The 20,288-nt window shown below is 47.8% G+C and overlaps 1 protein-coding gene across 2 annotated transcripts in view; it reads right to left on the bottom strand.

Annotated features, from left to right (window-relative positions):
• Positions 1-16,469, bottom strand: part of CDIN1 (CDAN1 interacting nuclease 1) — a 626,145-nt gene extending 609,676 nt beyond the window's left edge. For both annotated transcript variants that reach the window (XM_069732509.1, XM_069732508.1), the window contains exon 1: positions 16,377-16,469. The gene's annotated coding sequence lies outside the window, so the exon portion shown is untranslated. The remainder of the gene's footprint in view (positions 1-16,376) is intronic.
• Between the last annotated feature and the right edge of the window lie 3,819 nt (positions 16,470-20,288).

The following is a 20,288-nucleotide window of genomic DNA, read 5'->3' on the forward strand; positions in this document are numbered from 1 at the left end:
TAGGGGCGCATAAGTATATCTCATATTTTTTTTTTTGTATTTTTTTACATGAATATGGATCCCAGGGCCTGAAGGAGAGTCTCCTCTCCTCCAGACCCTGGGAACCATCCACACCGCACATGCTGTATAAGATGACTGGGCGTATAAGATGACCCTCGTCTTATACGGCGAATATATCCCAAACTCCATATTTTATATGGAAAAGTTGGGGGTCGACTTATATGCCCAGTCGTCTTATACACCAGAAAATACGGTATAGTTGAATTGTCTCCTTTCTAATATCTTTTTATACTTTGTAAACACTGCCTAATTTTTCATGGAGTAAAATATTTAATTGCTAGCTTGTCTCTTCTGCTCTATAACGAACTGTGTCCTCTGAAGTGAATTGCGCTTTGCGCTACTGATTTGGGTTGGCTCCGGACCCGTTAATCGGAGTTGGTGGCAGCATACTTTGTTCTGTGCGATTGTGAATCTTTGCAGCGATGGCAGCGTTTTTAATTATTGTTCCCGCCTGTGTGAGAGTAGTTATATCGCCCTCGCTGCAGTGTGCCCAATAGCCAGTATATAGCAGGCAGCCTTTCTGGCGACTAATTACCCTAGGTGCAGTACCTAGTCTGACCTGAGGGTAAGGGGGCGCCAGAGAGCTGCAAGTTCCAAACCGGAACTGGGAAGTGGAATATAGGTTAATCCCCTTCAGAAGGAACCAGGGGCAACCAAACAACCCCGATTCATGACCAATTGGTGTGAGTAGTGGGGACGATAAAGATATCCTCCCTGGGATCCCTGTGGCTGTGAGGGGGCCTTCCAGGCATTGAAAACAGCCCTGTGCAATTCTCCCATGTTAAAAGCAGTCGACCGTTCTTGGTGCAGACCGTCGCCAGCGAGTTTGGCCTCGGTGCTGTGCTCAGCCAGGTCGACTCAGGGAACTAAGAGCACCCCATGTTGTACCTGAGCCGGAAGCTTCTGTCAAGGGAAGTGGCCTATTCCACCATCGAGAAGGAGTGCTGGGCCATAGTCTGGGCCCTGCAACGTTTGCAGGCCTATCTGTATGGTCGCACCTTTACTGTGGTGAACGACCACAACCCTCTGCACTGGCTAAAAGCCATGTGTGGAACCAACAGAAGGTTGCTACTCTGGGGCCTTGCCCTCCATCAGTACGACTTTCCAGTCAAACACAAAACGGGCAGGGAGCATGACAATGCAGACGGGTTGTCCCACCGGGGCAAACGTGCTGAGGTGCGCATGGAGGAGTACCGTGAGGTTCTGCCTCCGTAACGCAGTCAAAAAGGGGGAGGTGTCAGGAAATAGGAAGAAGATCTGATTACGGCAATTACACATACAGAGTTCTCAGCTGCAGTTTCCTGTACCTGCCAGCAGAAGGCTGGAATAAGCCTGCAAGCAACTCCCTCCGCCCTGCTATATAGTTGTAATGTGAGACCAGGAATGTTTATGACTCTGTGCGGTGACAGACAAGTCTCCCTACACTCCTCATTCCCCCCTCCCGCCTGTCACTAGCTAAAACCGGTAAAGCAAGCATGGGATTCTATTGTTCTTTTAAGGTTATGTATATTGGCACCGATCACAGCTGTAGATATAAGGATTATATATTCTGGATGTCCATCGAGAGATCTATAGCTCACGGAAATCGCTAGGAGCTAAACCCAATGAGTGCAAGGAGCGGGTTCCTCTGTAAGCGGGTTATGTAACTATGCCATGTTTACACTTAAAGGAATCCCCCCGATGGGGTGCACATCCTGATCATTGTGTATTTCATATAGGAGGTTCTTACAGCGAGCTATGAATAAAAATGGTTGCCAGATCTCTAAGAAAAGGGGAGGATTCAGCCTCTAAGCCTTGGTTTTAGGCTGGTAAATAAGTGAGTGAAGCAGCAGTCTTCACGTTTTTTTTTTTGTCCGGGGTCTAGCTGAGAGACAGGGGTGTGATGCATCTGGAATTATGCTCGCCATTCCCCCACAGCACACGGTCAGCCATGAGATGAAATGACATAACGAAATGTAAGTGTTTTTCAACTTTAATCCCATTTTATTTGCAATTGTACTGTACATACGATATTTGTCTTTATAATATCTATTTATACTTCTGTCACGGATCACGGGGAGGATACCTTTATCATCCCCACCACTCACACCAATTTGTGTTATGACCTGGTGGTTAGGACAATAATGGACCTGGTGGTTAAGAGCACACGGAAAGACCTGATAGTTACAATAATACAGGACAAGCTCAGGGACGTGTTAACTCTGCTGACCGCATCCCCTAATCCTATCACACACACTAGAAATAGCCGTGGATTGCTCCTAACGCTCCCTATGCAACTCGACACAGCCTGAGGAACTAGCTAGCCCTAAAGATAGAAAAATTAAGCCTACCTTGCCTCAGAGAAATTCCCCAAAGGAAAAGGCAGCCCCCCACATATAATGACTGTGAGTAAAGATGAAAATCACAAACACAGAGATGAAATAGATTTAGCAAAGAGAGGCCCGACTTACTGAACAGACAGAGGATAGGAAAGGTAACTTTGCGGTCAGCACAAAAACTACAAAAAAACCACGCAGAGGGCGCAAAAAAGGCCCTCCGCACCGACTCACGGTGCGGAGGCGCTCCCTCTGCGTCCCAGAGCTTCCAGCAAGCAAGACAAAAATCAAAATAGCAAGCTGGACAGAAAAATAGCAAACAAGCAGGAACTTAGCTTCTGCTGGGAAGACAGGTCACAAGAACGATCCAGGAGCGGACTAGACCAATACTAGAACATTGACAGGTGGCATGGAGCAATGATCTAAGTGTAGTTAAATAGAGCAGCCAGCTAACGAATTAACCTCATCACCTGTGGAAGGAAACTCAGAAGCCGCAGCCCCACTCACAACCACCAGAGGAAGCCCATGGACAGAACCAGCCGAAGTACCACTCATGACCACAGGAGGGAGCTCGACAACAGAATTCACAACAGTACCCCCCCCTTGAGGAGGGGTCACCGAACCCTCACCAGAGCCCCCAGGCCGACCAGGACGAGCCAAATGAAAGGCATGAACCAGATCGGCAACAACAGAGGCAAAAACCCAGGAATTATCTTCCTGACCATAACCCTTCCACTTGACCAGGTACTGGAGTTTCCGTCTCGAAATACGAGAATCCAAAATGTTCTCCACCACATACTCCAACTCCCCCTCAACCAACACCGGGGCAGGAGGATCAACGGATGGAATCACAGGCGCCACGTATCTCCGCAACAACGACCTATGGAACACATTATGGATGGCAAAAGAAGCTGGAAGGGTCAAAAGAAATGACACAGGATTGAGAACCTCAGAAATCTTATACGGACCAATGAAACGAGGCTTAAACTTAGGAGAGGAAACTGTTATGAATAGGTAATTCAGAACCACAATGGACCTTGAAGTTCAGAGCACACAAAGTGACCTGACAATAAGCAAAAAACATAGGACGAGCTCTGAGACGTGGGAACTCTGCTGACCACAATCCCTAATCCTATCAAACCACACTAGAGGTAGCCGTGGATTGCGCCTAACGCTCCCTATGCAACTCGGCACAGCCTGAGAAACTAGCTAGGCCTGAAGATAGAAAAATAAGCCTACCTTGCCTCAGAGAAATTCCCCAAAGGAAAAGGCAGCCCCCCACATATAATGAATGTGAGTTAAGATGAAAGTACAAACACAGAGATGAAATAGATTTAGCAAAGCGAGGCCCGACTTACTGAATAGACCGAGGATAGGAAAGATAGCTTTGCGGTCAACACAAAAACCTACAAACAACCACGCAGAGAGGCAAAAAGACCCTCCGCACCGAATAACGGTACGGAGGTGCTCCCTCTGCGTCTCAGAGCTTCCAGCAAGCAAGAAAAACAAATTCAAGCAAGCTGGACAGAAAATATAGCAACAAAAGTAACACAAGCAGAACTTAGCTTATGCAGAGCAGACAGGCCACAGGAACGATCCAGAAGGAAGCAAGACCAATACTAGAACATTGACTGGAGGCCAGGATCAAAGCACTAGGTGGAGTTAAATAGAGCAGCACCTAACGACTTCACCACATCACCTGAGGAAGGAAACTCAGAAGCCGCAGTACCACTTGTGACCACAGGAGGGAGCTTGATCACAGAATTCACAACAGGAAACCTTCATAGGAACATAACGAGACGACAACCAAACCAAATCCCCAACACGAAGTCGGGGACCCACACAGCGCCGGCGGTTAGCGAAACGTTGAGCCTTCTCCTGGGACAATGTCAAATTGTCCTATACAAGAAAGTCAACCATCAGCACTCAGCTTATGGGGTGCACGCTCCAAAGTCCAAGGATCCAATCAGACAAAAAATCATAAGAGAACAAGAGAGCAGCATCCATACCAGGTGATAGATATCCAAAAAAGAGATTTTATTCTGCAATAAAAAATTACAACGTTTCGGCCAGGATACTTGACAAAGGCCATCCTGGCCGAAACGTTGTAATTTTTTATGGCAGAATAAAATCTCTTTTTTGGATATCTATCACCTGGTATGGATGCTGCTCTCTCTTGTTCTCTAATGTCAAATTGTCCACCACATGAGTCCAAATCTGCTGCAACCTATCCACCACAGTATCTACACCAGGACAGTCCAAAGACTCAACCTGCCCTAAAGAGAAACGAGGATGGAAACCAGAATTGCAGAAAAACGGCGAAACCAAAAGCAGCCGAGCTGGCCCGATTATTAAGGGCGAACTCAGCCAAAGGCAAAAAGGACACCCAATCATCCTGATCAGCAGAAACAAAGCATCTCAGATATGTTTCCAAAGTCTGATTAGTACGTTCGGTTTGGCCATTTGTCTGAAAATGGAAAGCCGAGGAAAAAGACAAATCAATGCCCATCCTAGCACAAAAGGATCGCCAAAACCTCGAAAAACTGGGAACCTCTGTCCGAAACGATGTTCTCCGGAATGCCATGTAAACGAACCACATGCTGGAAGAACAATGGCACCAAATCAGAGGAGGAAGGCAATTTAGACAAGGGTACCAAATGGACCATCTTAGAGAAACGATCACAAACCACCCAAATGACCACATCATGCAGATTATGCAACACCAAAAAGCGAATATCCTCCTGATGTGCAGGAGCCATGCACATGGTCAATTGAGTCCAGTACTGAGGCTTATTCTTGGCCAAAGGCGTAGCATCAATTCCTCTCAATGGAATAGGATACTGCAAGGGCTCCAAGAAAAAACCACAGCGCCTGGCAAACTCCAAGTCCATCAAATTCAGGGCAGTGCCTGAATCCACAAATGCCATAACAGAATAGGACGACAGAGAGCAAATCAGAGTAACGGACAAAAGAAATTTCGACTGTACCGTACCAATGGTGGCAGACCTAGCGAACCGCTTAGTGCGCTTAGGACAATCGGAGATAGCATGAGTGGAATCACCACAGTAAAAACACAGCCCATTCCGACGTCTGTGTTCTTGCCGTTCAGCTCTGGTCAAAGTCCTATCACATTGCATAGGCTCAGGTCTATGCTCAGATAATACCGCCAAATGGTGCACAGCTTTACGCTCACGCAAGCGTCGATCGATCTGAATGGCCAAAGACATAGACTCATTCAGACCAGCAGGCATGGGAAATCCCACCATGACATCCTTAAGGGCTTCAGAGAGACCCTTTCTGAAAATTGCTGCCAGGGCACACACATTCCACTGAGTGAGTACAGACCACTTCCTAAACTTCTGACAATATATCTCTACCTCATCCTGACCCTGACACAAAGCCAGCAAGATTTTCTCTGCCTGATCCACTGAATTTGGTTCATCATAAAGCAATCCCAGCGCCAGAAAAAACGCATCAACATCACGCAATGCCGGATCTCCTGGCGCAAGGGAAAATGCCCAGTCTTGAGGGTCACCACGTAACAAAGAAATAATAATTTTCACTTGTTGAGCAGGGTCACCTGAGGAGCGAGGTTTCAAAGCAAGAAACAATTTACAATTATTTTTGAAATTCAGAAACTTAGATCTATCCCCAAAAAACAAATCAGGAATTGGAATCCTAGGCTCTGACATCGGATTCTGAACCTCAAAATCTTGAATGTTTTGTACCCTTGCAGTGAGATTATCCATCCAAGAGGACAGACCTTGGATGTCCATATCTACACCTGTATCCTGAACCACCCAGAGGTAAAGGGGAAAAGAGAGACAAAACACAGTGCAAAGAAAAAAAAATGGTCTCAGAACTTCTCTTATCCCTCTATTGAGATGCATTAATACTTTGGGCCACCTGTACTGTTGAGATGCATTAATACTTTGGGCCACCTGTACTGTTATGACCTGGTGGTTAGTACAATAATGGACCTGGTGGTTAAGAGCACACGGAAAGACCTGATAGTTACAATAATACAGGACAAGCTCAGGGACGTGTTAACTCTGCTGACCGCATCCCCTAATCCTATCACACACACTAGAAATAGCCGTGGATTGCTCCTAACGCTCCCTATGCAACTCGTCACAGCCTAAGGAACTAGCTAGCCCTAAAGATAGAAAAATTAAGCCTACCTTGCCTCAGAGAAATTCCCCAAAGGAAAAGGCAGCCCCCCACATATAATGACTGTGAGTAAAGATGAAAATCACAAACAGAGATGAAATAGATTTAGCAAAGAGAGGCCCGACTTACTGAACAGACAGAGGATAGGAAAGGTAACTTTGCGGTCAGCACCAAAAACTACAAAAAAAACCACGCAGAGAGCGCAAAAGGCCCTCCGCACCGACTCACGGTGCGGAGGCGCTCCCTCTGCGTCCCAGAGCTTCCAGCAAGCAAGACAAAAATCAAAATAGCAAGCTGGACAGAAAAATAGCAAACAAGAGAAAAACAAGCAGGAACTTAGCTTCTGCTGGAGAATACAGGTCACCAGAACGATCCAGGAGCAAACAGACCAATACTGGAACATTGACAGGTGGCATAGAGCAATGATCTAAGTGGAGTTAAATAGAGCAGCCAGCTAACGAATTAACCTCGTCACCTGTGGAAGGAAACTCAGAAGCCGCAGCCCCACTCACAACCACCAGAGGAAGCCCATGGACACAACCAGCCGAAGTACCATTCATGACCACAGGAGGGAGCTCGACAACAGAATTCACAACAAATTTGTCATGAACCGGGGTTGTTTCGTTGCCCAGTTCATTCTGAAGGAGTTTTATCTATATCCCACTTCCCAGTTCCAGTTTGGAACTTGCAGTTCTCTGGCGCCCCCCCCCCCCCACCCTTACCCTCAGGTCAAACAGGGTTCTGCACCTAGGGTAATTAGTCGCCAGAAAGGCTGCCTGCTATGTACTGGCTATTGGGCACACTGCAGCGAGGGCGATATAACTACTCCCACACAGGCGGGAACAATAATTATCAACGCTGCCATCGCTGCAAAGATTCACAATCGCACAGAACAAAGTATGTTGCCACCAACTCCAATTAACGCGTCCGGAGCCAACCCAAATCAGTAGCGCAATTCACTTCAGAGGACACAGTTCGTTATAGAGCAGAAGAGACAAGCTAGCAATTAACCCCTTAAGCCCCGAGGGTGGTTTGCACGTTAATGACCGGGCCAATTTTTACAATTCTGACCACTGTCCCTTTATGAGGTTATAACTCTGGAACGCTTCAACGGATCTTGGCGATTCTGACATTGTTTTCTCGTGACGTATTGTACTTCATGTTAGTGGTAAAATTTATTCGATATAACTTGCGTTTATTTGTGAAAAAAACGGAAATTTGGCGAAACTTTTGCAATTTTCCAACTTTGAATTTTTATACCCTTAAATCACAAAGATATGTCATGCAAAATACTTAATAAGTAACATTTCCCACATGTCTACTTTACATCAGTACAATTTTGGAACCAAAAATTTTTTTTGTTAGGGAGTTATAAGGGTTAAAAGTTGACCAGCAATTTCTCATTTTTGCAACACCATTTTTTTTTTTAGGGACCACATCTCATTTGAAGTCATTTTGAGGGGTCTATATGATAGAAAATTCCCAAGTGTGACACCATTCTAAAAACTGCATCCCTCAAGGTGCTCAAAACCACATTCAAGAAGTTTATTAACCCTTCAGGTGTATTACAGGAATTTTTGGAATGTTTAAATAAAAATGAACATTTAACTTTTTTTCACACAAAATTTATTTCAGCTCCAATTTGTTTTATTTTACCAAGGGTAACAGGAGAAAATGGACCCCAAAAGTTGTTGTACAATTTGTCCTGAGTACGTTGATACCCCATATGTGGGGATAAACCACTGTTTGGGCGCATGGCAGAGCTCGGAAGGAAAGGAGCGCCATTTGACTTTTCAATGCAAAATTGACTGGAATTGAGATGGGACGCCATGTTGCGTTTGGTGAGCCCCTGATGTGCCTAAACATTGAAACCCCCCACAAGTGACACCATTTTGGAAAGTAGACCCCTTAAGGAACTTATCTAGATGTGTTTTGAGAACTTTGAACCCCCAAGTGTTTCACTACAGTTTATAACGCAGAGCCGTGAAAATAAAAATTCTTTTTTTTTTTTTCACAAAAATGATTTTTTAGCCCCCAGTTATGTATTTTCACAAGGGTAACAGGATAAATTGGACCCCAAAAGTTGTTGTCCAATTTGTCCTGTGTACGCTGATACCCCATATGTGGGGGGGAAGCATTGATTGGGCGCATGGCAGAGCTCGGAAGGGGAGAAGCGCCATTTGGAATGCAGACTTAGGTGGATTGGTCTGCAGGCGTCACGTTGCATTTGCAGAGCCCCTGATGTACCCAAACAGTACAAACCCCCCACAAGTGACCCCATATTGGAAACTAGACCTCCCAAGGAACCTATCTAAATGTGTTGTGAGAACTTTGAACCCCCAAGTGTTTCACTGCAGTTTACAACGCAGAGCCGCGAAAATAAAAAAAATCTTATTTTTCCCACAAAAATGATTTTTAGCCCCCCACATTTTTATTTTCCCAAGGATAACAAGAGAACTTGGACCCCAAAAGTTGTTGTCCAATTGGTCCTGAGTACGCCGATACCCCATATGTTGGGGTAAACCCCTGTTTGGGCGCACCGGAGAGCTCGGAAGGGAAGGAGCACTGTTTTACTTTTTCAACGCAGAATTGGCTGGAATTGAGATCGGACGCCGTGTCGCGTTTGGAGAGCCCCTGATGTGCCTGAACAGTGGAAACTCCCCAATTCTACCTGAAACCCTAAAGGTATCTTCACACTCAGCGACGCTGCAGCGATACCGACAACGATGTCAATCGCTGCAGCGTCGCTGTTTGGTCGCTGGAGAGCTGTCACACAGACAGCTCTCCAGCAACCAACGATCCCGAGGTCCCCGGGTAACCAGGGTAAACATCGGGTTACTAAGCGCAGGGCCGCGCTTAGTAACCCGATGTTTACCCTGGTTACCAGCGTAAAAGTAAAAAAAACAAACACTACATACTTACCTACCGCTGTCTGTCCCCGGCGCTGTGCTTCTCTGCACTCCTCCTGCACTGACTGTGAGCACAGCGGCCGGAAAGCAGAGCGGTGACGTCACCGCTGTGCTTTCCAGCTGACCGACGCTCACAGCCAGTGCAGGAGGAGTGCAGAGAAGCAGAGCGCCGGGGACAGACAGCGGTAGGTAAGTATGTAGTGTTTGTTTTTTTTACTTTTACGCTGGTAACCAGGGTAAACATCGGGTTACTAAGCGCGGCCCTGCGCTTAGTTACCCGATGTTTACCCTGGTTACCAGTGAAGACATCGCTGGATCGGTGTCACACACGCCGATCCAGCGATGTCTGCAGGGAGTCCAGCGACGAAATAAAGTTCTGGACTTTCCTCAGCGACCAACGATCTCCCAGCAGGGGCCTGATCGTTGGTCGCTGTCACACAGAACGATTTCCTTAACTATATCGTTGCTACGTCACAAAAAGCAACGATATTGTTAACGATATCGTTATGTGTGAAGGTACCTTAACCCTAACTCACCCCTAACCCTAATCCCAAAGGTAACCCTAACCACACCACTAACCCTGACACACCCCTAATTCTAATCCCAACCCTAATCCCAACTGTAAATATAATCCAAAGCCTAACCCTAACTTTAGCCCCAACCCTAACCCTAACTTTAGCCCCAACCCTAACCCTAACTTTAGCTCCAACCCTAACCCTAACTTTAGCCCCAACCCTAGCCCCAACCCTAGCCCCAACCCTAGCCCCAACCCTAGCCCCAACCCTAGCCCCAACCCTAGCCCCAACCCTAACCCTGATGGGAAAATGGAAATAAATACATTTTTTTAATTTTATTATTTTTCCCTAACTAAGGGGGTGATGAAGGGGGGTTTGATTTACTTTTATAGCGTTTTTTATATCGGATTTTTATGATTGGCAGCCGTCACACACTAAAATACGCTTTTTTTTATAGCAAAAAAGTTTTTGCGTCTCCACATTTTGAGACCTATAATTTTTCCATATTTTGGTCCACAGAGTCATGTGAGGTCTTGTTTTTTGCGGGACGAGTTGACGTTTTTATTGGTAACATTTTTGGACACGTGACAGTTTTTGATCACTTTTTATTCCGATTTTTGTGAGGCAGAATGACCAAAAACCAGCTATTCATGAATTTCTTTTGGGGGAGGCGTTTATACCCTTCCGCGTTTGGTAAAATTGATAAAGCAGTTTTATTCGTCGAGTCAGTACGATTACAGCGACACCTCATTTATATCTTTTTTATGTTTTGGCGCTTTTATACGATAAAAGCTATTTTATAGAAAAAATAATCACTTTATTCTCAGGACTATAACTTTTTTATTTTTTTGCTTATTATGCTTTGTGGAGGCTCGTTGTTTGCGGGACAAGATGACGTTTTCAGCGGTATCATGGTTATTTATATCCGTCTTTTTGATTGCGTGTTATTCCACTTTTTGTTCGGCGGTATGATAATAAAGCGTTGTTTTTTGGCTCTTTTTTTTTTTTTCTTACGTTGTTCACTGAAGGGGTTAACTAGTGGGACAGTTTTATAGGTCGTTACGGACGCGGCGATACTAAATATGTGTACATTTATTGTTTTTTTTTTTTAGATAAAGAAATGTATTTATGGGAATATTTTTTATTTATTTAGTAATTTTTTTTTCCTTACACATGTGGAAATTTTTTTTTTAACTTATTTACTTTGTCCCAGGGGGGGGACATCACAGATCGCCGATCTTACAGTTTGCACAGCACTCTGTAAGATCGGCGATCTCACTGACATCGCTGCAGGCTTACAGAGCTGCAGGCGACCCGGAAGTACTCCCAGCAGGACCCGGATGCAGCCCCGCGGCCATTTTGGATCCGGGGACTGCAGGGAGAAGACGCTCGGTACACGGTGAGAACATCTCCGTGTACCGATCGTCTCAGGGAAGCATGCAAGGAGCCCCCTCCCTGCGCGATGCTTCCCTGTACCGCCGGCACATCACGATCATGTTTGATCGCGGTGTGCCAGGGGTTAATGTGCCGGGAGCGGTCCGTGACCGCTCCTGGCACATAGTGCCGGATGTCAGCTGCGATAGTCAGCTGACACTCGGCCGCGCTCCCCCCGTGAGCGCGGCCGATCGCATATGACGAACTATCCCGTCACTGGGAATTAAATCCCAGGTCACCTGGACGGGATAGTACGTCATATGAGATTAAGGGGTTAAATATTTTACTCCATGAAAAATTAGGCAGTGTTTACAAAGTATAAAAAGATATTAGAAAGGAGACAATTCATATATACCGTATTTTCTTGTGTATAAGACGAATGGGCATATAAGACGACCCCCAACTTTTCCATATAAATTATGGAGTTTGGGATATATTCGCCGAATAAGACGGGGGACATCTTATACGCCCAGTCATCTTATACGGCATGTGCGGTGCGGATGGTTCCCAAGGTCTGGAGGAGAGGAGACTCTCCTTCTGTTATGATCTGGTGGTTTAGGAACAACATGAGACAAGCTCAGAAGGAGGTGGTATCTGTACTGACCGCAAACCCTGAACCTAGCAGCGCAACTAAAAATAGCCGTGGGGGGTACCTGACGCTCCCTAGAGCCCTCGGCACAGCCTAAGATCTAACTTCCCCTAAAGATGGTAACAGGAAACCTATCTTGCCTCAGAGAAAATCCCCAAAGGAAAGATAGCCCCCCACAAATATTGACAGTGAGAGGAGGGGAAAATAACATACGCAGAAATGAAATCAGGTTTTAGCATAGGAGGCCAGTCTAGCTTGATAGATAGGACAGGAAAGGATACTGTGCGGTCAGTATAAAAACTACAAAACAATCCACACAGAGTTTACAAAAATCTCCACACCTGACTAAAGGTGTGGAGGGTAAATCTGCTTCCCAAAGCTTCCAGCTAACAGAAATAATCCATACTGACAAGCTGGACAAATATAGAATGCACAGAGCAATAAGTCCACAACATGTGGACTGAAATGAGCAAAGCCAGAACTTATCTTTGCAGAACTGGTCAGGAAACCAGGAGAATCCAAGCAGAGATGTGAATCCAGCCAGGAAACATTGACAAGTGGCACAGGCTGAAGAAAGAGCCAGACTTAAATAGCCGAGCAGAAGAGACGATAAGTGGAGGCAGCTGATGACAGTTAACTCCAAGGAGCAGCCATACCACTAGAAACCACAAGAGGGAGCCCAAGAGCAGAACTCACAAAAGTGCCACTTACAACCACCGGAGGGAGCCCAAGAGCGGAATTCACAACACCTTCAGGCCCTGGGATCCATATTCATGTAAAAATATATGGGATATACTTACCCTCCGACGGCCCGCGGCTCTCAGCGGCGGCCTCCGTTCCTAAGGATGCATTGAACAAAGGACCTTTGATGACGTCGGGTGACCGTGACGTCACCGAAGGTCCTTCGATCAATGCATCCTTAGGATTGGAGGCCGGCCCTTGCACCGATGAGAGCCGCGGGCCGTCGAAGGGTAAGTATATCCCTTTTTTTTTTTAATTCTTTTTTTTTTCCATGAATATGGATCCCAGGACCTGAAGGAGAGTCTCCTCTCCTTTACATCCTGGGAACCATACAGGACCGCTCCCTGCACATGCCGTACCCGGCATATAAGACGACCCCCGACTTTTGAGATGCTTTGCAGGGGTTAAAAAGTCGTCTTATATGCCGGAAAATACGGTACATTACAGATTACAAAATAAAAAAGGATTAACGTTGAAAAGAGAACTTACAGGTTATGTCATGGTATCATCTTGGCTGGCCTGTGGCTTAGGCTACTTTTACATTAGCATCGGGCTCGGCCAGTCGCAGAGTGTCGGGCCCAGGTACCGACGCATGCTGGGGAAGCGCCGCACAACGGTGGCAGCGAATGCATTTTTCCACGCATCCGCTGCCCCATTGTGAGTTGCGGGGAGGAGGGGGCGGAGCTTCGGCCGCGAATGCGCGGCCGAAAATGGCGGACACAACGCACAAAAAAAGTTACATTGAACGTTTTTTGTGCCAGTGGTCCGCCACAACACGGCGCAACCGTTGCACAACGGTTGCGACGTGTGGCAATACGTCGGTAATGTTAGTCTATGGGGAAAAAACGCATCCTGCAGACAACTTTATCATCTTGGCTGGCCTGTGGCTTAGGAGGATAAATACATCTAGATGCATGGAACAGCTTTACCAAGCTGTGTTAGATCGCTTCCCGGCCAAGACTGAAGGCTGGTCTAAGAGTATAGTGACTTATACTTCTGAGCTTGTGACATCACTAAAGGGCTGGTTAATGATATGCACTGATCGGATAGTTCTTTACCTTATTCCAAGGTCTCAGACAAAGGCATTCCTGAGTGAGAGGGGAGGGACAACGGGTGGCTTTGCCGGATTGGTCACCTGCAGTTTAAAGCCACACCCTGCCCACCATTAGTATCGGGTTGCCCAGTCTCTCTCATAGGCTTTGTTTCGGGTAGGAGTGAAGCTGAGGAGGGGGGTGGGGGGGGGAGAGAAAGGGGTCCCAGCTGCATTGTGAGTGTGTGTGTGTAGTTAGCCATGTCCTTCTTAAACTACACTCACAATATGACAAATTTTGGCATTATCGTGACAGCAGCACAGGGCCATATAAATTCTTCAATGAAGCTGGCAGACTCTTCTTACATTACGGCTGTATAGCGGGGGAGGGAGAAAGGGAGAAAGAGTGGCTTAGAATTCCAGCCTTGTGCGGGCAGGCAGAGGAAATTGCAGCTCAGAGCGCTGTATGTGTAATTGAAGTAATCAGGACTTCTTCCTATTTCCTGACATATGCACTGTGGTATCAGTGGCTCAAACGCATTTAACCCCTTAAAAACATCAGTTACTTATTCAAATCTGTGAAAATGGGCTGTTTGCCCACGTGAATGCCAGTTCTGGTGCCCAGAACCCATTTGGGCCAGGCTGAAGGGACCTGGGTTTGATGCAGGGCATCACTGTTTGTGTATTTTAAATGTCCTATCAGTGGCCCAAAGGCATTTAACCCTTTACTTATTCAAATATGTGAAAATGGGCTGTTTTTCCATTTTGATGCCAGTTATGGTGCCCAGAACCCATTTGGGCCAGGCTGGAGGGACCTGGGTTTGATGCAGGGCATCACTTTCTGTGTATTGTAAGTGTCCTATCAGTGGCCCAAAGGCATTTAACCCCTTAAAAACATCAGTTACTTATTCAAATCTGTGAAAATGGGCTGTTTGCCCACTTTGATGCCAGTTTTGGTGCCCAGAACCCATTTGGGCCAGGCTGAAGGGACCTGGGTTTGATGCAGGGCATTACTTTCTGTGTATTCTAAAGGTACCGTCACACTAGACGATATCGCTAGCGATCCGTGTCGTTGCAGCGTCCTGGCTAGCGATATCGTCCAGTGTGACAGGCAGCAGCGATCAGGCCCCTGCTGTGATATCGCTGGTCGGGGAAGAAAGTCCAGAACTTTATTTCGTCGCTGGATCTCCCGCTGACATCGCTGAATCGGCGTGTGTGACGCCGATTCAGCGATGTCTTCGATGGTAACCAGGGTAAACATTGGGTTACTAAGCGCAGGGCCGCGCTTAGTAACCCGATGTTTACCCTGGTTACCATCGTTAAAGTAAAAAAAACAACCACTACATACTTCCCTTCCGCTGTCTGTCCCCGGCGCTCAGCTTCTCTGCTCTGGCTGTGAGCACAGCGGCCGGAAAGCAGAGCGGTGACGTCACCGCTCTGCTTTCCGGCTGCTCAGCGCTCACAGCCAGAGCAGAGAAGCTGAGCGCCGGGGACAGACAGCGGAAGGGAAGTATGTAGTGTTTTGTTTTTTTTTTACTTTAACGATGGTAACCAGGGTAAACATCGGGTTACTAAGCGCGGCCCTGCGCTTAGTAACCCGATGTTTACCCTGGTTACCGGGGACCTCGGGATCGTTGGTCGCTGGAGAGCGGTCTGTGTGACAGCTCTCCAGCGACCAAACAGCGACGCTGCAGCGATCAGGATCGTTGTCGGTATCGCTGCAGCGTCGCTAAGTGTGACGGTACCTTAAGTGTCATATCAGTGGCCCAAAGGCATTTAACCCCTTAAAAACATCAGTTACTTATTCAAATCTCTGAAAATGGGCTGTTTGCCCACTTTGATGCCAGCTCTGGTGCCCAGAACCCATTTAGGCCAGGCTGAAAGGACCTGGGTTTGATGCAGGGCGTCACTGTCTGTGAATTTTACGTGTCGTATCAGTGGCCCAAAGGCATTTAACCCCTTAAAAACATCAGTTACTTATTCAAATCTGTGAAAATGGGCTGTTTGCCCACTTTGATGCCAGTTCTGATGCCCAGAACCCATTTGGGCCAGGCTGGAAAAAACTGGTTTTGATGTGGGGCGCCCTGTTCTATATGTCTACAGTGTGAGATCAGTGGCCCAAAGGCATTTAACCCTTTCTTCAGCGCTCTTTGGTGCCCATTTTTGTGCCAGTTTTATTGTTTTTGTAGCCGTTTTTAAGTGTATTCACATCAGGGCTCCTCGCTGCATTGTTTTATTATTGTGATGATTATTTTTTGTTGTTAACCCTATAAAAAACAGAAAAGAAAAAATTGCCGAATAAGAAACTGACGAATAAGAAACCAACTTCAGCCTCGTCAGCAGACCCCACCTACAGAGCGGTGTGACAACCCCAGGCTGCAGTGTTCCCAGTGTGATGAGGGGCTGCTTTGCTCCTGCTCGGTCCGCAGACAGAACTTGACACCATGTTAATTCCCCGTTATTGAGGCGCGCACCGCACAGCTCTGCGGTGACAGCACACGTGACACAGAGCAGCGCCGGTAACACAAGCGCTCAGGTATTAACCCCTGCATAGCTATATGACATGGAGCAGTGCATGGACGTCGGCAGCACATAGCGCTGTACGGAATGTACCTGAGTCCTGTCCACACACGTGCTGGGCGAACGCTGCAAACCGCTCCCGCCAAGGACCTGCAGTGATGGCAGAATCATGTGATCAGTCACGTGGGAGGGAGGAGTCAGGAGACGGGATGTTTTTGTTTTTTTATACGTTGTTGTAGTGAGTGAGGGCAGCTACATGTTATACTGGTCCCCACACTATACTGGTCCCCGCACTATACTGGTCCCCGCACTATACTGGTCCGCGCACTATACTGGTCCCCGCACTATACTGGTCCCCGCACTATACTGGTCCCCGCACTATACTGGTCCCCGCACTATACTGGTCCGCGCACTATACTGGTCCCCGCACTATACTGGTCCCCACACTATACTCGCCCTCACACTATACTGGTCCGCACATTATACTGGTCCGCACATTATACTCGCCCTCACACTATACTGGTCCGCACATTATACTGGTCCGCACATTATACTCGCCCTCACACTATACTGGTCCCCACACTATACTGGTCCGCACACTATACTGGTCCCCGCATTATACTGGTCCTCACACTATACTGGTCCCCACACTATACTGGTCCGCACACTATACTGGTCCCCACACTATACTGGTCCCCACACTATACTGGTCCGCACACTATACTGGTCCGCACATTATACTGGTCCCCACATTATACTGGTCCGCACATTATACTGGTCCCCACACTATACTGGTCCCCGCATTATACTGGTCCTCACACTATACTGGTCCCCACACTATACTGGTCCCCACACTATACTGGTCCCCACACTATACTGGTCCCCACACTATACTGGTCCGCACACTATACTGGTCCCCACACTATACTGGTCCCCACACTATACTGGTCCCCACACTATACTGGTCCGCACACTATACTGGTCCGCACACTATACTGGTCCCCACACTATACTGGTCCCCACACTATACTGGTCCCCGCATTATACTGGTCCTCACACTATACTGGTCCCCACACTATACTGGTCCCCACACTATACTGGTCCGCACACTATACTGGTCCCCACACTATACTGGTCCCCACACTATACTGGTCCCCACACTATACTGGTCCGCACACTATACTGGTCCGCACACTATACTGGTCCCCACACTATACTGGTCCCCACACTATACTGGTCCCCGCATTATACTGGTCCTCACACTATACTGGTCCCCACACTATACTGGTCCCCACACTATACTGGTCCCCACACTATACTGGTCCGCACACTATACTGGTCCCCACACTATACTGGTCCCCACACTATACTGGTCCCCACACTATACTGGTCCCCACACTATACTGGTCCCCACACTATACTGGTCCGCACACTATACTGGTCCCCACACTATACTGGTCCCCACACTATACTGGTCCCCGCACTATACTGGTCCGCGCACTATACTGGTCCCCGCACTATACTGGTCCCCGCACTATACTGGTCCCCGCACTATACTGGTCCCCGCACTATACTGGTCCGCGCACTATACTGGTCCCCGCACTATACTGGTCCCCACACTATACTCGCCCTCACACTATACTGGTCCGCACATTATACTGGTCCGCACATTATACTCGCCCTCACACTATACTGGTCCGCACATTATACTGGTCCGCACATTATACTCGCCCTCACACTATACTGGTCCCCACACTATACTGGTCCGCACACTATACTGGTCCCCGCATTATACTGGTCCTCACACTATACTGGTCCCCACACTATACTGGTCCGCACACTATACTGGTCCCCACACTATACTGGTCCCCACACTATACTGGTCCGCACACTATACTGGTCCGCACATTATACTGGTCCCCACATTATACTGGTCCGCACATTATACTGGTCCCCACACTATACTGGTCCCCGCATTATACTGGTCCTCACACTATACTGGTCCCCACACTATACTGGTCCCCACACTATACTGGTCCCCACACTATACTGGTCCCCACACTATACTGGTCCGCACACTATACTGGTCCCCACACTATACTGGTCCCCACACTATACTGGTCCCCACACTATACTGGTCCGCACACTATACTGGTCCGCACACTATACTGGTCCCCACACTATACTGGTCCCCACACTATACTGGTCCCCGCATTATACTGGTCCTCACACTATACTGGTCCCCACACTATACTGGTCCCCACACTATACTGGTCCGCACACTATACTGGTCCCCACACTATACTGGTCCCCACACTATACTGGTCCCCACACTATACTGGTCCGCACACTATACTGGTCCGCACACTATACTGGTCCCCACACTATACTGGTCCCCACACTATACTGGTCCCCGCATTATACTGGTCCTCACACTATACTGGTCCCCACACTATACTGGTCCCCACACTATACTGGTCCCCACACTATACTGGTCCGCACACTATACTGGTCCCCACACTATACTGGTCCCCACACTATACTGGTCCCCACACTATACTGGTCCGCACACTATACTGGTCCGCACACTATACTGGTCCCCACACTATACTGGTCCCCACACTATACTGGTCCCCACACTATACTGGTCCGCACACTATACTGGTCCCCACACTATACTGGTCCGCACACTATACTGGTCCCCACACTATACTGGTCCCCACACTATACTGGTCCCCACACTATACTGGTCCCCACACTATACTGGTCCCCACACTATACTGGTCCCCACACTATACTGGTCCCCACACTATACTGGTCCCCACACTATACTGGTCCGCACATTATACTGGTCCGCACACTATACTGGTCCGCACATTATACTGGTCCCCACACTATACTGGTCCCCACACTATACTGGTCCCCACACTATACTGGTCCCCACACTATACTGGTCCGCACATTATACTGGTCCGCACACTATACTGGTCCGCACATTATACTGGTCCCCACACTATACTGGTCCCCACACTATACTGGTCCCCACACTATACTGGTCCGCACATTATACTGGTCCCCACACTATACTGGTCCCCACATTATACTGGTCCCCACACTATACTGGTCCCCACACTATACTGGTCCCCACACTATACTGGTCCCCACACTATACTGGTCCCCACACTATACTGGTCCGCACATTATACTGGTCCCCACACTATACTGGTCCCCACACTATACTGGTCCCCACACTATACTGGTCCCCACACTATACTGGTCCGCACATTATACTGGTCCCCACACTATACTGGTCCCCACACTATACTGGTCCGCACACTATACTGGTCCCCACACTATACTGGTCCCCACACTATACTGGTCCCCACACTATACTGGTCCCCACACTATACTGGTCCGCACACTATACTGGTCCGCACACTATACTGGTCCCCACACTATACTGGTCCCCACACTATACTGGTCCCCACACTATACTGGTCCGCACACTATACTGGTCCCCACACTATACTGGTCCGCACACTATACTGGTCCCCACACTATACTGGTCCCCACACTATACTGGTCCCCACACTATACTGGTCCCCACACTATACTGGTCCGCACACTATACTGGTCCCCACACTATACTGGTCCCCACACTATACTGGTCCCCACACTATACTGGTCCCCACACTATACTGGTCCCCACATTATACTGGTCCCCACACTATACTGGTCCGCACATTATACTGGTCCGCACACTATACTGGTCCGCACATTATACTGGTCCCCACACTATACTGGTCCCCACACTATACTGGTCCCCACACTATACTGGTCCGCACATTATACTGGTCCCCACACTATACTGGTCCCCACATTATACTGGTCCCCACACTATACTGGTCCGCACATCATACTGGTCCCGACCTTATACTGGTCCCGACATTATACTGGTCCGCACATTATACTGGTCCGCACATTATACTCGCCCTCACACTATAC

Source organism: Ranitomeya imitator, chromosome 1 (genome assembly GCF_032444005.1).
Source record: "Ranitomeya imitator isolate aRanImi1 chromosome 1, aRanImi1.pri, whole genome shotgun sequence".
Lineage (NCBI taxonomy): Eukaryota > Metazoa > Chordata > Amphibia > Anura > Dendrobatidae > Ranitomeya > Ranitomeya imitator.